Raw genomic sequence first — 18,434 nt, 5'->3', positions numbered from 1 at the left:
GTACACCTGGCCAATACTGCACTGACTCATTTAACCTGCTTAAAAGCTCCTAATATATAGTACAAGTAGTACTCAGGTCTGATCGGTTAAATGTCACTATTGGGCTGCAACTCTTAATTGTGCCGCCACTGTAGGCACTAGGGAAAACGTGACTGTATGCATACCACTGCATCCTACTCCGGCATCTTTAAACCTGCCAACTTGACATGACAAAATAAACCCTCTTGAAGCTATAGTATTAATAAGCCACCCCTAGAGAAGGCCTTGGTAGCCCACCAGACAGGGTGCTTAATATAAAAAAGGTATGCAGTAAAAATACAAAACGGCTGTTTTCACTGCAACAAGGCCAGTGGTGCCACTGACTAACACGGAGCCTACTAGCCACAGTAGGCTAAGTAGCTAAGTGCTAACTTCCATTTGGGACCAACAAAGACATTCCTCTAAGATATCAAATTAATCAATATGTTAAATCGGACTAATTTCTAAGATTGGATTTAAGGTAACTTATAATAGAAAGGTGACTATAGAATTGTTGCCCAAATCTTTGGTAGCCTTTACTGTTTATCTGCAGCAGTTGTCACTCGAGAACATGCTGATCCCTGCTAGGAAGTGTTAAGTGCTCCTAGAAACAGGAAACAAAAAACTGCTGAAGGAAGGAGATGTGACCTCCTCCAGCAGGATGACTGCTGGGCTTTGGCCCTAGAAGGACCAGCTTCACAGGGCTACTAACAGTGGAAGAAGGTTTGCATCTTCTTAGTTTGGGTAGAGCGTGGTATCCTGCGATTCTTTGGTAGTCAACCCCTCAGGAAGTGATGTAAAGTGGTAAGGGTTGTCTTGTGGGAACTATTGTCCCATTGGCAAGCAAGTCCTTCTCTCCCACAAATGAGAAGATGGTTTAAACGTGGCACCTCAGACTGTCAATCCTCATATAACTACTGAACTACAAGAAGACAAAAGAACGGCTGTGTTTCTGCTACCTGGACAAAGCAAAAAAAGGCTGCACCAAAGACTGGGCTGCACCTGCTGCACCCAAAGGACCTGCAAAGAGGACTGTGCCTGCTGTGCCTACTCATGGAAAAGAGCTCCACTCGTGCAAGGACAGAAGAAGTGACTACAAATGCTAGGTGGCAAGCCTCCTATTAAGCTTCAGATCCACCAAAAGCTAAAGGAACCTGTACCCGTCAAAAGCCCAGCTGCCCGAAACACTTGCCCACCCACTGGACAATGAAGTGCATATTGCTTGACAAGTCCAGACCTTCCTGATGTGTCCCCAAGCCTGTGGGAAGGACAGCAGAAGTCAAAGTTGACTATCGTGCCCCAAAGAAAAGGATATGCATACATGTAAGCAACCACCGAACCTGCAGTAACCAAGAGACCAGAGGCAACTGGACCTGCACTAGACTCCCGTGCTGCAATATGGACATTGAGTGCTGAGGACGGAGACCACCCCTTAAAAGTTTGTGGATCCCCCCATTATCCCAGGAAAACTCACGGCATCTCTTTTAAATTCCTCAGGCATCTTCAGTATCTCAGCACCCTCAGTATCCTTCATCCCTAATGTCGGGACCACTTCTTGGCTGGACCACTTTAAAAGAGAAAAGTACACTGAGGGCACTAAGGCGGCTGATTAGGATAGGTAAACTGTCTCCCAGGACCTGTGTGTTCCGTGTGAATGGAACTATGCCCACTGTGGCTAGTTCAAGAGGATTCTGACCGACGTTTTAGCCCAATGGCCACTAGCTGCTTGCAATGATTTACTGCATCCAATAGATTACAGTTGACGTATTTTACTTACATTACTTAAAATCTATATCTCTGATTCCCCTCGTTAGATTTTACATGTGTTGGTGTCTAATTTAAGACAAAAATACACTATTTAAATAAATTGGTGTTTTCATTGTGTTGCATCTCTTACTTATAAGTGTTTTACTACTTCTAAAAGCTTTACACTTGTTCCTTTGTTTCCTTAACTGCACTCTGCCGCAGCTGCCCAACACTGAGCTTAGGGTTTTTGATAAACAATCCAAATAGACTTTAAAGATATCTCACAACCACACCACATAATCCACTCTCCTACAATTTCCAATTTTTAATCTTTAAAAAATAATGCTATAAATCTAATTAAGTGTTAGAAATTCAAATTGGGTCAAAAATTTAATTTTCTTTCTTTTAAAAAACGAAACCAATAAAAAGAAACTGTTCCCATATACATGCAATATCATACATACATAAAACTACACTGTCACATTAAGACAACCAAGAGCCAATAGGGCAAGTGAATGATGCAGAAAGTCCGTTAAGTCCTGCCTATATTCTGATGGCTCTACAAGGAAACTGAGTGTGTTGTGTTTAAATTTAATCAAGACTCTCAAGAAGGAGAACTGCTGTTAAGGTAAGTAACCTTTTTTGCTCCATCATGGGATCTTCATTAATATTCATGAACATTAGAACATAAGGCTCAATACCTTCTGAGCCCTGAGGAATGGAAGTAAAACTAATAAGGATGTATGAGCACCTGTATGAAACATTTGTAGTGAAAGAGACCTACGGGAAAATATATCAAAATGCAAAGTTCTGTTCTCCTATTGACAAACTCCCACTTGCCTTCCTGCAACTTACAAAAGGCCATGCCCTGCAACTAAATGTCTTCTATAGTGTTACTGTAGTTAAGGGATAGCGCACAGAGCATGGCCAAACGTCAGGCCCTGCATGCACAATACTTTGTACAAGGTACTGCAAATGACAACATCAATCTGGATTACAAGTGTGAGGAGTGGTTTTCTGAGCATACATTGCTGCCAAGTTTCCCATGTCCATGTGTGATATGCTGCACCAGTTCAGGTTTTTCCTTTGAATTCTGAGACTTGCAGTGCTGTTTCATAATGGAATAAATAAAACTACAAGTCCCAGAATTAAAAAATAAAACCTGGACTTGCGCAGCACATCACACATGGACCTGGTAAACTTGGCAGGGCTGTACATACAATTGCTGTCACAAATGCCTTCTGAGGATGAAATGTATCTGTGGGGGGAAATGCTGTCGACATCTGAAGCAGCTCAAGAAGAAGACTCACAAAATGGTGGCATTCCCGAGAAATCACTGCAGGTGGCAACTTACTATGGAATCTCTCAATGCTAAGGCCTTACCAGCCTTAAAGAAGATATTTAGTGTTGAAACATTGGACAATATCAGGGTGAGAAGGGGAGTAATGGACATATGTAAGGAAATGCCTCTCTCCTATTCCTTCCTGCCTGGGGACATTTGCTGCATTAGCCACCTTCTGGAGCAGCAAAGATGCACAGAAAAAAATTAAGAAGCCCAGAAAACAGAATTTCCCCCTCCTTTCATGGTAGAGACCACCCCCACTGAGAAGAGCCAACAATCATGAGGACACAAGTCAGTTAAGCATATACTTCTAGACGTTGAAGGAAAAAAAAGAGCTAACATATCATGAGATAAGAACAAAAAAGAAACTTTAGATCTAGCGAACAAACCATAAATGGAAAATGTCATGAGGCAGAGTAACTCCTCCTCTTGCTGGCAATGTGCATGGTCTTCGACTCCATCTTCAGATTGTTTTCCCTGCAGGCGGTGATGAATGGAGTGTAGCATAAAGATATGCAAGTGAAATAACCATGCATGATAAGCAAGTGAAATAACCATGTATGAGAATGTATATCAAAAGACTAACAGCCACAGGTATCCGGTGAGGCGCATGTGAATTTACAGCACTACATGCCACAAACAGATGCTTACTGGGTAAGTAACATTTTACATTTGATGGCATGTGTGGCTGTGGATACACATGCTGTGCATAGACTGTAAAGCAGTGCCTCCCAAAAAGCAGTGACTAACCTATGAGTGTTACAGCTTTGAAAAAGAGTACGCAATACTGCCTGACCTACGTTGGCTTGTTGGCGTGCTAAAGCATCCACACAACAGTGTTTAGTGAAAGTGTGAGGTGTTGACCACGTAGCTGTCTTACAGGTATGTTCCCTAGAATCGCCATAGATGCACCCTTCTTACATGTTGAATGTGCTCTAGGGGTAATAGGTAGCGGCATCTTAGCTTTTGCATAACAAGTTTGGATGCATTTAATCCATCTTGCTATGCTGAATTTATTAATAGGCTACCTTTATGGGGTTGAGAAAAACCAACAGTTGTTTTCTCTTTCTGAATGTTTTTAGTTTTATCAATATAGGACATAAGCACTCTTTGATTTAGGTTGTGAGAAAAAACAGTTCTTGTAATGTGAATGCCTGGAGCTCATTTACATGTTTCAAGGAAGTGATTGCAATTAAGAAGGTTACTTTCCAAGAAAGAAATTGCAGAGGGCATTAACATAGTAGTTCAAAAAGCAGTCCCATAAGTCTAGTGAGTACTATATTACGATTCCAAGAAGGTACTCGATAAAAGTCTTTATGACAGGGATTTTGAAAAGAGAAGAATGTAGTCTTTTTTGAAGATAAGCAGCCATGGCGGCTAAATGTGACATATAGAGGTATATGCCACGTTTGCTTTTTGTAAATAGAGAAGATACAAAATGATATTTTGTACTGACACTTGGAAAGGATCCCAGTTTTTAGAAATGCAATAGTGAACCAACTGTCTCCACTTTGTTGCATAACATGTTCTAGTGGTTGGTCTATGTGCTTCCTAAGGAATGTCCATACAATCTTGAAGTAGATTTAAATACACAAATTCTATTACGTCAGGAGCCAAACTGCAGGATTCAACTGATTGGGAATTGGGTGTCTGATGAGACCTTGGTTCCAAGTTAGAAGGTCCGGGTCTAAGGGAAACTTCTCGTGAATCACTACTGATAGGGCCAGTAAAGTGGTGAACGATGGTTGTCTTGCCCATGTGGGTGCCAATAGGATCAGTGTGAAAGACGTTTGCCTGAGCTTCCGAACCACATACGGAAGGAGGAGAGGTAGAACCGCATAGGCCAATATCCCTGACAAGTTCATCCACAGAGCACTGTCCTTGGATTGAGTGTGTGGGAACCTGGAGGCGAAGTTTGGGCATTTTGCATTTTCCTTTGTTGCGGATAGATCCCTGTCTGGAAATTCCCACTTTTGGAAGTAGGGTTGGGGGACTCTGGGGTTGAGTTCCCACTCGTGGACTTGTCGCATCCTGCTGATGGGGTTGGCAAAATTGATGTGTGACCCTGGGAGGTGTTCCTCTAACAGGTAAATGTTGTGGCAAACAGCTCAGTGCCAAATTGTCTGTGCAAGGCGAGACAACTATAGTGAGTGTATCTCCCCCTGTTTCTGCAGATAAAACATGGCTGTCATGTTGTCTGTGCAGATGAGGACTACTTTGAAGATGAGATGCATCACAACGGCCTTAAGTACTAGACAAACAGCTAGCAACTCTAGAAAGTTGATGTGCAAGAGTCTATGATTATGATACCAAAGACCCTATATTGTTAGGTCTTGGGAGTGAGCCCCGTATCCAGTCTGGGAAGCATCGCTGTCAGAATGACTTGTGAAACAGGGTCCAAAAATGGCCGCTTTATGAAGAGGCTATTTCTGTTCCACCACTGCAGAGAGCGAAAGGTGCAGTCGTCTACCAGCACTAGATCCTGTAAATGACCCTGTGCTTGAGACCATTGGCGTGATAGACATTCCTGCAACTGGCGCATGTAAAGGCGTGAATGTAGCACTATTGCAATGCAAGAAGCCACATCATTCCCACAAGTCTCATGGTTGATTTCACTGCGACTTGTTGATTAGGGCAAAAGTGAAGAAAGCTGTGTTTGGAAAGTTCTGTATTCTTGCTGTATTTGGGCAAGCTATGCCTAGCTGTGTAATGATTATGGCACCAAGGTACGGCTGTACCTGAAGTAGGATGAGATGCAACTTTTGAAAATTGGTTGTGAACCCCAATTGGTGAAGTCTATTGTGGCTTGAATGAGGCTGAAACATTGTCTGAGAGAGCTGGCTTTGATGAGCCAGTCGTCTAGGGATGGGTACACATGAATTTTCATCTGCGCAGGTGAGCTGCTACCACCGCTAGCCATTTTGTAAACACTCCTGGTGCTGTGGTGACTCCGAATGGGAGCACCTTGCTCTTGTAGTGTTGTCCTATGACAAATCTGAGATACTTGTGGTGTGCTGGGTGTATGGGAATATGGAAATAGTTGTCTTTTAGATCTCGAGCTGATAAAAAAGTCGCCCTGTTGCAGCAAGGGGAGCACATCTTGTAGTGTGACCACATGAAAATGTTCTGATAAAATGGAATGGTTTAGAGGTCTGAGATCTAGGATGGGTCTTATCTTTCTTGGGTATTTCAAAAGTAAAGGGAATACACTCCGGTTCCTTGAGGAACTGGTTCTATTGCCCCTTTTGCTAGTAAAGAGTGTATTTCTGGTTTGAGGAGAGTGATGAGATCCTGTGAAAATTAGTGAAAATTAGGTGGGATGTTTGGAGGTGTGGAACTGAGCTCCAGACAGAAACCATGTTGAATAATATTCAACGCCCACTGATCTGCTGTAATTTGTTGCCAATTTTGGACAAATAACTGCAGGCGCCCTCCTACAGGTGTTTGATAATCAGAGGGTAGCTGGAGTACGTCACTGTTTAGAGATAGTGGTAGAGGATTGAGGGGAGGGTGTTTTACCTCTACCCCTGTAGTTGTTTCACCTATATGAACCCATGTAAACACTTGTGTGAGTATGTGTGGCTGATCCTTACTATATGAAGAAGATGTTTTACCTGAAGAAGATTTAGAGGCTAGCTTCTATTGTGGCCTATGAAAAGCACCACAAGAAGCAGGAAATTAGAGCAATCCCATGGATTTTGCCATCTCATTGATTGTCATCAGGTAGTGAAGGTCTAGCTGGGCAAGCCTCTAAATCTGTATCAGTGTATGTGTCTACGTCCTACTGAGACCAAAGATCTATGTCGACCTGAAATAGTACTTTGTCATCCCCGTGTCTTGACTACTCTGGAAGGAATGCGGTGAGCCTTCCGGTTAAATATCTAAAGGGTCACTCTGACATGCTGTCGAGAAGGATTCTGCAGCGGTGGTGGAGTGGCTGGTAGAGGAGATGTAGGCGGGGTGGTTGAACCTCTTACAAGTCCTTGTCCATTGTCCTGTGTTTAATTGGAGGCATAGGTAGTTCTAAGGCCTCCTCAAAAGTGAGCTTTCGCTTGGAGGGAGCGGAACCAGCAGTTTTAACCAGGACTCACCCCATTTGTGGCTGGATATGAAGCTGTGACTGCATCTTTTTTTCCAAGAATTGGTTCTATTGATGTTGAAGCTGTGACTGTTTCATTTTTTTAAGAATTGGCTCTGTTAATGTTTTAGGCTCAAACTTTGGGTTCAAGTTTTTCCAGTGCCAAAGCACTTTTAATTTTTGGTGCCAAAGTTGTCTGTGCAGAAGGAGGCACTCTTTTCGATGCCGAAAAGAGTGGATGCCGAGTGGGATGTAGAAGGTTTCGGCCCGGGAGCCGATGGCCTTCGGATCGGGATGGAAGCAGTTATCTTCGGGTTAGGTTTCAGTGCCGAGCCGGAGGGCAGGGTATCCCAAAAAGTCTTTTGATGCCTGCCATGGCCAGAAGGCAGTGGCAGATTAATCACCTTTGCTTCCAAACTAAAGAGTCTTTTGGGCAGAGCAGGGGGTTGTTTACTCACAGTTTGTTGACCTGGAGAGATTTCCTGCATTTTGATAGTCATTTTGGCCTCTGAGTCTGAGTCTTGAATGGAAACCACCTCCTCTTCAGCAGCGGAAGCCTCCTTGATATCCTGCTCATGTTCTGTGTTCAACATGGTGTCGTGAATACCAAAGATGTCGGACGTTTTCTCAACTTCTTGTCTTTGCATTTCTCAGGGACGGGCTTGCAGAGTCTTTCAGGTGGAAACAAGGAAAGTCATCCAATAGAAAGCAAAAATATATGACTGAAATTAAAACCAGGAGGCATGGATGGGTTGTAAGTTCCTGTATGTTCTTAATAAGCCGACAATAAGTCTTTTGCAACCATACAGATTGCACTGTCTCGTAGGCTCAACCTAAAAACAGGCATAAACTATGCAGGAAGACAAATGTAGAGCATTTGAGCAAATACACCAACTGGAACTGTGGGGTGATAGGCTGAGTTCATATGTATATAGGAACAAATTCCCTTCAAGAAGTAAATTAGTCTAAATTTTAACGACAATAGATTCTTCTAGGATGGTGGTAATTTCAGAATTCTACAAGAGGACAGGTTCAGAACCTGTGGTGATACGTGATATGCATACAAATACACTCCCTTTCAAATTAAGAATACTTACTTTAAGGTTTTCCATTTGGTGGTCACAAGTGCTATCAAAGACCTTCATGCAATAGTGACTGATCAAAAGGTGATGAGCTTTCAGCAATCAACTGAAATGGGGCAACAATGGTGCTAACCTTCTCTTTGAAGGTAGGGAGTTCCATATTTTAGTAGAGATCCCAGTAAAGGTTAAGGTGTAATGTTTTGTTTCTTGAAATGGGGGTACAATTATACAGAGATTTCCTTTACTTATGGGGCCTGGTGAACCTGAGGTATTTTTATTGTGATTTGAGCTGAAGTGCATGGCCTTGTATACGAGACATGCTGTTTCGAAAGTGAACTTGCTTCCCAAGGTAGATTTTTAATTGAGGTAAACAGAGGGAAAAAATTGTTAAATTTACTTGTTAGGGATTGCTGTGCGTACAACAGCTCTAAAGATTAGGAGAGGTGTGTTAAAAGACCACTGTGGGCAATACGTGAGCAAACCAGGCCGTAGTTGTTAGGCCACCACAAATGGCTGTGTGTACTTGATAAGTCTTAGTTGGTTAAAAGCATTTTTGGATACATTTTACATGAGAATTCAGACTGAGGTTGAGAGTAAGCCTAAAGAGATAGTATCATTTAAGGTATTGGTATTGAAAATGGGATGCTATGATAAGCCATATGTAGCTGAGCCTGGATTCCTTGTCAGGTGAGAAAAAGAGGAATTCTGTTTAGGTGTCATTCAGCAAGTGTTTGCTAATATTTATGAGGGCAGCATGTTAGGATTTAAATCTACACTTGTGTGTGATCTGCATATTGCATATGGTACAAAGTTTGCATTCAGGTTTTTCATGAACTGACCCATGGGCTTAATGTAGGCAATTAACAACACTTGTACCTTTATGGAACCCTCTGCAGTTTAATGGAATTCGGATGGAAGAAGAATCATTAAGTTTTACTCAAATAGCTCTGTTTTAAGAGAAGACTTACATTTCTGGCATTTCTTTCAAACCCTGTTCTTTCATTAAATGTCCTAAGGAAGATGCCATGGAAGACACTGTCAACGTCTGATGTCGAGAAGTATCAAGGGGCAAACATTGCTGCTGTAGAACATGTGGAGTATTGTCAGCTAGCTCTAAAGTGCCACTTTCTTTTTCTGCACTATGGAATCTACAGAATTCTGGACTGTTTCAAATTCCATCTGGGACGCTTGGCATTTTCTTGGCCACCGTTTAGCCTTAAGAATTAAAACACAAAATAAAGATGTCAAATGAACAGTAAAATTCCTCCACGTGATCTTTTTTGCACAGAAATAAACTGGAGATTGTTGCAGCCAATTGTCTAGAATTTGTATCACATAAGCAAAAGAAACTCCACGAACGGATGAATTAACTGCTACTTTAAGGCATGAAGTTAAATGCACGCTGGGATATGGCAATGCATCCTTGCTGCTTTAAAGTGACTGTTCAGTTTTGTCTGTAAATAGGATTTTGACCCTATCTGAACAGTCTACTGTTATTATTTCTCAGTTGCAAGGGAAAAACAGGCATGGTTTGATCAGCGAGGCAGCTCAATTTTTTTAAAATCTATTTTCACTAAGTAACTTTTTTTTTTCCCCAATGCTACACTCATTTAATTAAAAAATAAAACATGCACAAGTGTTGCCTTTGCATATGCATTGTTTACAGTTGGAGAGATGCGTTTCTCCCTATTGTAAAAATGTTGGTGACGGAACAGAAGTTCATGAAGCAAGTGGAAGATGATACATGCTTGAAACATTAGTTTGGCAAATGGATGGAGGCTTTGCCAGATTCACAAGACCACCCCACATCTCAGGTGAAGGGGCACTGTAACACTATGGACCTCATGTACAAAGCTCTTATGCGGTGGGGAAATCCTGTGATTTGGATGAAAACAGGGCTTTGTGACTGTAAACGACTTTTTTTTTTTTTTTAACGTACCAAAACCATAAGCGGGGTTTTGTGACTCCTGACTTGCCAAAAGTAGGAGGTCTAAAATGGGCATATCCTGCAGTTTCCAATTTGAAAAGGTATGAAACACAACCCACTGATCAATTAGCTAATCTAGAGCTGGAAATTGTGGCAGGCAGCCTTGGTAGCACTCGGGCACCCCAGGATGACTTCCCAAACACAAAACCTTTTTTTTTTTTTTTTAAACAAACGTGTCCCTGTAAAGGACAAGACTGCTTTTAAAAATACATAGTTTCCGTTTGGAAGTGCAAATGCAGGGTCAGACATTTGCTGTGCTTTGCAGACCTCCAACCTAGCATTTTAACCAATCACAGGCAAAAAGTTATCACACACTTTGCACCCTGCCTATACAGGGGTGTGGAATTTAAAACAATATCTACTTGTCCATGGAACAGGTTGCTTCTTAAATCTACTTGTCCCTTTGGCTCCATGTAGTGCGGCGACAAATTATGGCAGCAATCTCAATATGTAAGAGCTCTGATAGTAGCCTCTCTGATTAGGCCAGAAATACTACTATAGTAGGGCTTGAATACTTGCATTTTCAATCCCTAATATAGCAATTTCCTTATTTTGCCAGCTTTCCGCAGTTCTACATACTGGGCCTGGAGGAAGCAGTAAGCAATAGTTCCAGGGTTGGAATGCCTTTGAGTCTGCAAACCTATTAACTTGCATGTTTTAAGGATTTTCACCAGCTCTTCTCTAATCTTTTCCCCTAATGAGAAAGGTTGGAAATTTACTCCTGACAATGGCTGAAGTAGAAGTTCTTCCTGGGTTGGGAAAAAAGTGGGTGGGAGGGAAAGGGAGCTTGTAAACGCTCAATAGATTATCACATGAGCAAACCTACAGTGCAATTTGCCTGTGCAAAAGTACAGTTCACAAACATTATCTAGGAGTATGATTTCCTGGTTTACTTCTGTAAGTTCTTGTGAATTCATGAAAGCCACTAATTCAAAGACATATTCTATGGTGCACTTTTGTGACTTTCTTTAAGAATCAGGTCCCTAATTAGGTCTGGCGTTGACAAAGACATTTTGTTTTCAATAACTTCTATTTCTCTCTCTATAGGCTGGCTTTACTGCAAGTGATCGCATTCTGCTCTTCCACAAGAGCATACTGGCACACCAAGTTGTTCTGTTCGGTGCACAGAACTTCTGTGGCAATCAGTGGCGTAATGAAAATGGAGGGGGGGCCCCCTGCAAAGAACATGGAGTCCTCCCCCCCTCCAGACTCACTCAGGGCAGGTGATGTGCTGAGGGGGTCCCCTGGGCCTTTGTTACAGCACTGGTGGTAATGTGTGCTTTTTGAGACCAAAAATGTTTTTTTCTTTTTGCCAGTGTTTGTTACAAATATGTGAGGACCTGGCAGATCCCGCAACAATAAAGTGTTACAAAAGCCATGTCATAACAAGACACGCATTGACAAACCCAAAAGACTCACAAAAAATGTCAGATCGGTTGGCTTTGCCAGTGCTTGTTAATTTTCATGCTTTCCATAATCTTGCTGAAAATGGTTGCAGCGATTTTCCATTAAGAATATTGTTGGAAAATACTAGCATGCATCAACACATTTTACCAAATGACGCTTCAAAGAAATAGCACCTAAAATGTCATAGTAGCGAAACTATTTTTTTTCTACTTGCATTTTTTTTCTGAACATTTAATTTTGAAAGCAAATAATCATCACAATTGCTTACAAGCTTCTGCACACATTTGCAACTCATCAGCGAGCACTCTGGGAGCATTATACTTAGCCTCATATTGTTAACCTTTTCAAACGTGTGTCCACTTTTTTTTTTTTTTTACTGGAACCAATGCCAGTAGTGTAGTGTGACCTTAAAATGTATATTTACAGCACTCATACTAATAATGAAGGCTTTTCATTAATGAACCATGAATACAAGATCGAACAGCATTAATACATGGACACACATATTGCCTCAACTGCAGACAATTACCGTTTCTATAAACTAGCAGCCAAAGGGTCTGTGCCGCAGGGGGTTGGGCCTACTTGTCGCAAAGACAAAATAAACATGAAAACGTGTTGCCCTCGATCCCAACCAATATGTTCCGGGCGTCGGGCGATCGGAATCACACATCCCTTCTGTATATACATTATATCCAATATTCTGACATATTTACACCTAACTGCACACATTACACAATATCAAGAAAATAAAATCTGAAGATGGCTCCACACAGTTGGCCACTGTGTGTCTTGCGTTGACATCATGAGGCTTTCCTTGATCCCTTCCCAAAAAATTGTCATCATAACAAACAAGGGGCTAGATGTATGAAGAATAGGAACTGATTTGTTTGCAAATCGCTATTATTAATGAAGAAAGGAGTTATTTGGCCTCTTTCCCTAAACAGCCATTCGTAGTGGGTCCCAAATAGACCTAATTCATGAATATTAATGTGGTAGGTTGCAATTTGTGACCCACTACGGTTTGCTGCCATCACAGGGATGGTGGCCTGCTGGGATCAGCAGACCACCATGTCGGAGACTGTTTTTAAATAAAGCTATCTTATTATTTAAATGTGGTCCGTTTTTGAATAAAGCTATCTGATTATTTAAATGCGATCAATTTTCCTTAAAGAAAGACAGGGTGGGTTTAAAAATAAAAAATGTAAAATCTCATTTTTGAAGAATAGGCTTACTCTTAAAACATTTTTTAAAACATTCTCAAAGGGGAGGGGTCCCCAGGGGACCTGTTCCCATTTGCGAGTGGGTTACCTCCAACTCAGAGTTGGTGTTAAAGTGCAAATGTTCTGCCACCTCATCACAAAACATTCATACATTCCATTCCGAATCAGTATTTAGAGGGGACATCCTGAACATGCCCCACCCAAATATAAAATCAGTTTGTATTTGGAATTCAGTAACAAGTTACTGAATCCCAATTGGGGATTAATGCATACCAAAATGCCATATTGTGTTCCCAAATAGCCAGATTCTGTGAATCGGGCCACATGCGACCCCAAACAGGAGTCATACATCCATCCCAAAATTCTTTTGTAAAGGCAGGATGATGCATAACAAGTGGCCTTTAAGTTTTTTATGGGAAACTCCATTCTTTCTTTTGCAAGAAATGGCTAAAAGTAAAGGAGGTTAGTGATCGCTTCATGTATGCTGTCCACTGCAAAAACATGCTAAAGCAATACGCATTCCTGTAAGCTAAGTGTACTGACTGCACTTTATATAGATTGATGCTTCACAGCAATAAATGTGCCATGTGCGTTGGATAACAGTCCTATTTTCATTTCATTCGCTAATAAGGATTTCAGACACCCTACTCCTCCTCGATGCACTCTCCCCTCCTGAATGGCTATATCTGTATTTGGTGGGCCTGTGTAGACTGGGGAGGATCAGTCGAATACCAATAAAGACCCCAGCATCTACCTATTCCAAACCACAAAGACACCATCCTCAACCATACCATAATCAGAGCCAGAATACCGGTTCTAGAGGAAGATTATCATCAGTGCTTTCACTGAGTGCTTTAGGGGAGGTAACAGGTCTGACAGAAATAGGGAGGGGCCTGCAGAGGAAGAAGCAAGCCTGACATACTTTGCATTGATTACAAAGCAGTGTTTATCGGTCCACACTGTAGACAATGAAGAGTAAACAGTTACAAAAAGATTCTTTAAAATAGTCTGGCCCTCTGTTGCCTCTTGCTTGTGCATGACCGGTTATACAGTAGTGTATAGTTTCACAGTAAACACACCGCAATTGAAAGATGAAGGATGATTTCTTTCTGGTGCAAATTATCACTGCTACAACTGTACCAATTAAGAGGATTGTGGGTATAACACATACAAGCGTTTTATTTCTTTTGTCTGGGGAGGTGCTTATGACTTTGATGAGGGTTCTCCTGGAGAAACATTATTTATTAGAGGTAAGTAACCTTTCCTTCTCCTCCAAGGAATCCTTGTCAACAGTCATAAGTAGTGAACAGAAATAACAAGCTAATCCCATTAAAAAAAAGTAGAGGTTTAACGTGAAAAAATAATGCCATACCCCAAAAACTCCTCAGCAATGCCTGTCCTCCCTAGACACTAGCCCTGTAGTCTGAAATAAGACAACAGTGACTTGTGAATATAACAACAAGTATAAGTGGCAGCATTACCTATTTCTGAAATGGGTATGTTCCTCAAAAAAGCACTGTAGAAGTGTTACCACAGGTAGAATGGGCTTTAGTCCTGCTAGGGAATAGATATGTTTGCAAACTATTAGTAGCACAGTGTAAAAAGCTGGCACTTTATATGATATTTCAAAATGAGATATATTGTGCAGAGTCCAGTGGTTCCTTTACTAGTGGACAGGGGCTTGCTCTAGCAATCCCAAGGTGCTTTTTTTAGGGGGTAGTGTAATTGAGCAGCCTTCCTGTGAGAAGTGGGCATAATCCTGTCCCAGATTCTTACTTCTGCCAAAACCAAGATGGCATATTTGTAAATGTGGTGTCCACAATCAGGCAGCTGCCTTTAGCGGTGGAACTGGCCTACGGGGTGGAAACACCTTTCTGAATACTAAATTTCCAGCCTGGCCGGGTGCCTAATCGGCCCTGGGGCAGGAGGGTCAGCATCTCTCCTTTGAGTGAAGCCAGATCTGCATACCAAGGGCAGTAGACTTCTTTGAAGCCCCCTGCACTGTAACACAGATTTGAAGGTAATCCTGTTGGGTGAGGTGTGTAAACACCAGGCCCAGAGTAGGCTTAGACTCTGACCTCCTGAAGGCAAAGGTTCTCACCCTAGGGGGCCTGAATCTTGTCTGGTGGTGGCAGGGTGGCTAAAACTAGTCAGTTCCCATACGGGTAGTTGGCATGTTTTCAGGGGGCACCTCTAAGGTGCCCTCTTGGTGCATGTACTCAAATCCATAACAGGCATCAGTGACGGTTTATTAATTAGAGATGTTTGATACCAGACATCCGTATGTTCAGTGAAGCTATCATGTAGCTGGGGAACTCGTAGTGACAGTGTCTAACACATACTTAAAATGGCTTCCCTGTTCATGCACTATGTCTAAGAATCAACAAAGACATAGCAGGAGCACATCTGCTCTTACAGATTTGCCCTCAAATGTAATATAATGCACCCTGTCTTAGGGCTGAAAGGCCTAACGTAGGGGGTGACTTACATATTGCATGCAGTGTTTGGAGACATGGCACACAGGCTATGTGCCATGACGTGTTTTCACTTTTAGCTGCACCAAGACATGCAGCCTGCAATGGCAGTATGCATGTGCTAGGTGAGGGGTGCCTGAGTGTGGCACAGTACATGCTGCAGCCCTTAGGGACCCTCTTTGGTACCCATGCCCTAGGTAGCAGAGGTACCATTTACTAGGGACTTACCATGGGCCCAAAGGTATTGCCAATTGGGGGAACAATTGCACAATTTTAGGGAAAGAGATCTGGCACTGGGGACCTGGTAAGCAGGAACCCAGAGCATGTTTAGTCAAAATTGCATCAATTACCAGGCAAAAAGTAGGGGTGACCATGTCAAAAAGGGGAACTTTCCTACACATAGGAAGTTCCAAGAAACTATCCTCCTGGAGTTGGATGGCTTCATAGTGGCACCTGTTGCAGCCTATCTGAGGCGTTTCAAACACCAGATATTCCCATATCTGGACAACCAGTTACTGAAGGCTCCAGACATCTACTCTCTACGCCACTCTCTCAAGACTAAGTTATTTCTATTCCATCAACTAGGTCTCACTCTCAACCGAGACAAGTCCCATCTTCAGCCTACCAGAAGAATGGTTTTCCTGGGAGCTGTACTGGACACGACTCAAGTAAAGGCTTTCCCAGCAGAGGAACGACAACTCAAACTTGTTACCCTAGCAGAAAAAATTAGGAAAATAAAGTTTCTTTCAGTTCAAAAGTTTAAATCGTTACTGGGGATGACGTCCTCCTGTATCAATCTAGTTCCCCACTGTCACCTTCGGATGCGCCCTCTTCAAGAAGAGCTAGACAAACAATGGAAACAGATGCAAGGTTCCTTCGGGGACACCATACAGATAACAAGGATCGTCTACTCCCTCGAGTGGTGGTCAACACCGACATACATCTCCAAGGGTTTAAGATTCTTAGCTCAGGTCCCTCCGTTTACGATAACAACGGATAATTTGATGGAGGGTTGGGGTGCATGCCTTCAAGATCTTCAAGTGAGTGGCAGGTGCCCCCCCTCTCATGCTACTCTTCACATCACCCTCCTCGAGGTCGTCAGAGCTGTGTACCTGGCATTGCAGGCTTTTCTGCCAAGAATCCGAGGCTCATCAGTGCTTGTCCAAACGGACAATACGACCACCATGCACTACATCAACAAACAAGGAGGAACTCAGTCTCATCTGCTGTCCAGAGAAGCTCAAACCATTTGGACGTGGTGCATTCAACATTCAGTGCACATACAAGCACCTGTACCTTTTTGATGTTTGGGCACTATTTCTATTGCTTGTTTTTGTAACAATGCTTGAACTTCTAGCTGCAACAGGTCTAAGTGTTGTTTGGACATACTGTGTGCTTTTGGGGGCACATCTGGTGGAAAATCTTTGAATTCTATGCAATAACCATGTTGGATAATGGCTAGGACCCATGCATCCGTAGTTATGTCTGCCCAGTTGTGGTAGTATGCGGTAAGTCTCCCCCCCACTGGTGTTGAGTGGTGGGGATTTGTGACATTGAAGTCACTGTTTAGCTTGCGGGGTTTTAGGGCTTTGGAATTTCCCCCTTGCTTTTGGGAATTGCCAACCCCTGTATGATCCTCGAAAACCACCACTTTGGTACAGGCCCTGATATGTGGGTCTGGCTTGTGAGGTGGAAGGCTCTGTGGTTTGGGAACGAAAGCCCCCTCTAAATTGTGGCCTTCTAAAAGTGCCTCTGTTCTGTGGGGAGTAGAGCGCGCCCATGGCTTTGGCCGTGTCCTTTTTAAGTTTTTAGATTGCCGTATCCACCTCCGGCCCAAACAATTGTTCTTGGTTGAACGGCATATTTAGCACAGCTTGCTGGATTTCCGCTTTAAAACCTGAGCTCCGTAACCATGCGTGCTTACGAATGGTTACCGCAGTGTTCACTGTCCGTGCTGCTGTGTCTGCTGAGTCCATTGCAGACCTTATTTGGTTGTTGGAAATCGCCTGTCCTTCCTCAACAACCTGTTGGGCACGCTTTTGGTGTTCCTTGGGCAAGTGCTGTATTTTATGTTGCATCTCGTCCCAGTGTGCCCTGTCGTAGCGAGCCAGTAGAGCCTGCGAATTGACAATCCGCCACTGATTGGCTGCCTGTGCTGCCACCTGCTTGCCTGATGCATCGAGCTTCCGATTTTCCTTGTCAGGCGGTGGTGCGTCTCCTGACGACTGGGAGTTTGCCCTTTTTCTGGCTGCTCCCACGACCACTGAATCTGGTGTCATTTGCTGTGTTATAATTCCAGGGTCCGTTGGGGGAGGCTTATATTTCTTCTCCACCCTAGGCGTGATGGCTCTGCCTTTTACTGGGTCCTGGAACACATGTTTGGCATGATTTAGCATGCCTGGGAGCATTGGCAAACTTTGGTAAGAGCTGTGAGTGGATGCCAGAGTATTAAATAAGAAGTCGTCTTCTATCGGCTCCACGTGCATTGCTACATTATGGAAAGTGGCTGCCCTTGACACCACTTGCATATATGCAGTGCTGTCCTCTGGTGGTGACGGCCTTGCTGGGTAGCAATCGGGACTGTTGTCAGAGACTGGTGCATCATATAAGTACCATGCAGCCGGGTCATCTTGTGTCATCCCCGTGTGTGTTGGCAACTGCACTGGGGGTGTTGCTACCGGGGACAGATGTGGTGAGTGCAGTGGTGAAGGCTGTGGCGAAAACCCAGGTGGTGTTTTGTCTCTTGCCACTTTTGCTTTTGGCTGCATTTCCGTTTCCTGGAATGCTAGCTTCCTTTTTATTTTTATTGGTGGAAGAGTTTGAATTTTACCAGTCTCTTTCTGAATGTGCAGCCTCCTTTGAGTATGGTCTGGCTCTCCCATGGCTAATTCCTGCTCAAATCTGTGCCCTTGCATTTGGCTGGAAAGTCCATGCTCTTCTGTGTAGGAGCCTGTTTTCGGCTCCGAGGCCGCATGTTTCAACACCAATGGTTTCAGTACGCTCTTTTTCGGCTCCGAGGAAACCTTTTTAACTTTGGGGGTGTCGAACTCTCGGCGCTGAGTTGTTTCGGAGCCGGAATC

General features: G+C 43.1%; 1 protein-coding gene across 2 annotated transcripts in view; it reads right to left on the bottom strand.

Annotated features, from left to right (window-relative positions):
- The window catches only part of SART3 (spliceosome associated factor 3, U4/U6 recycling protein), a 485,355-nt gene that overhangs the window by 151,042 nt on the left and 315,879 nt on the right, over positions 1–18,434 (bottom strand). The window lies entirely within an intron of this gene.

This window comes from Pleurodeles waltl, chromosome 11, assembly GCF_031143425.1.
Source record: "Pleurodeles waltl isolate 20211129_DDA chromosome 11, aPleWal1.hap1.20221129, whole genome shotgun sequence".
Taxonomy (NCBI): Eukaryota; Metazoa; Chordata; class Amphibia; order Caudata; family Salamandridae; genus Pleurodeles; species Pleurodeles waltl.
This window is presented reverse-complemented; position numbering and strand designations above follow the sequence as displayed.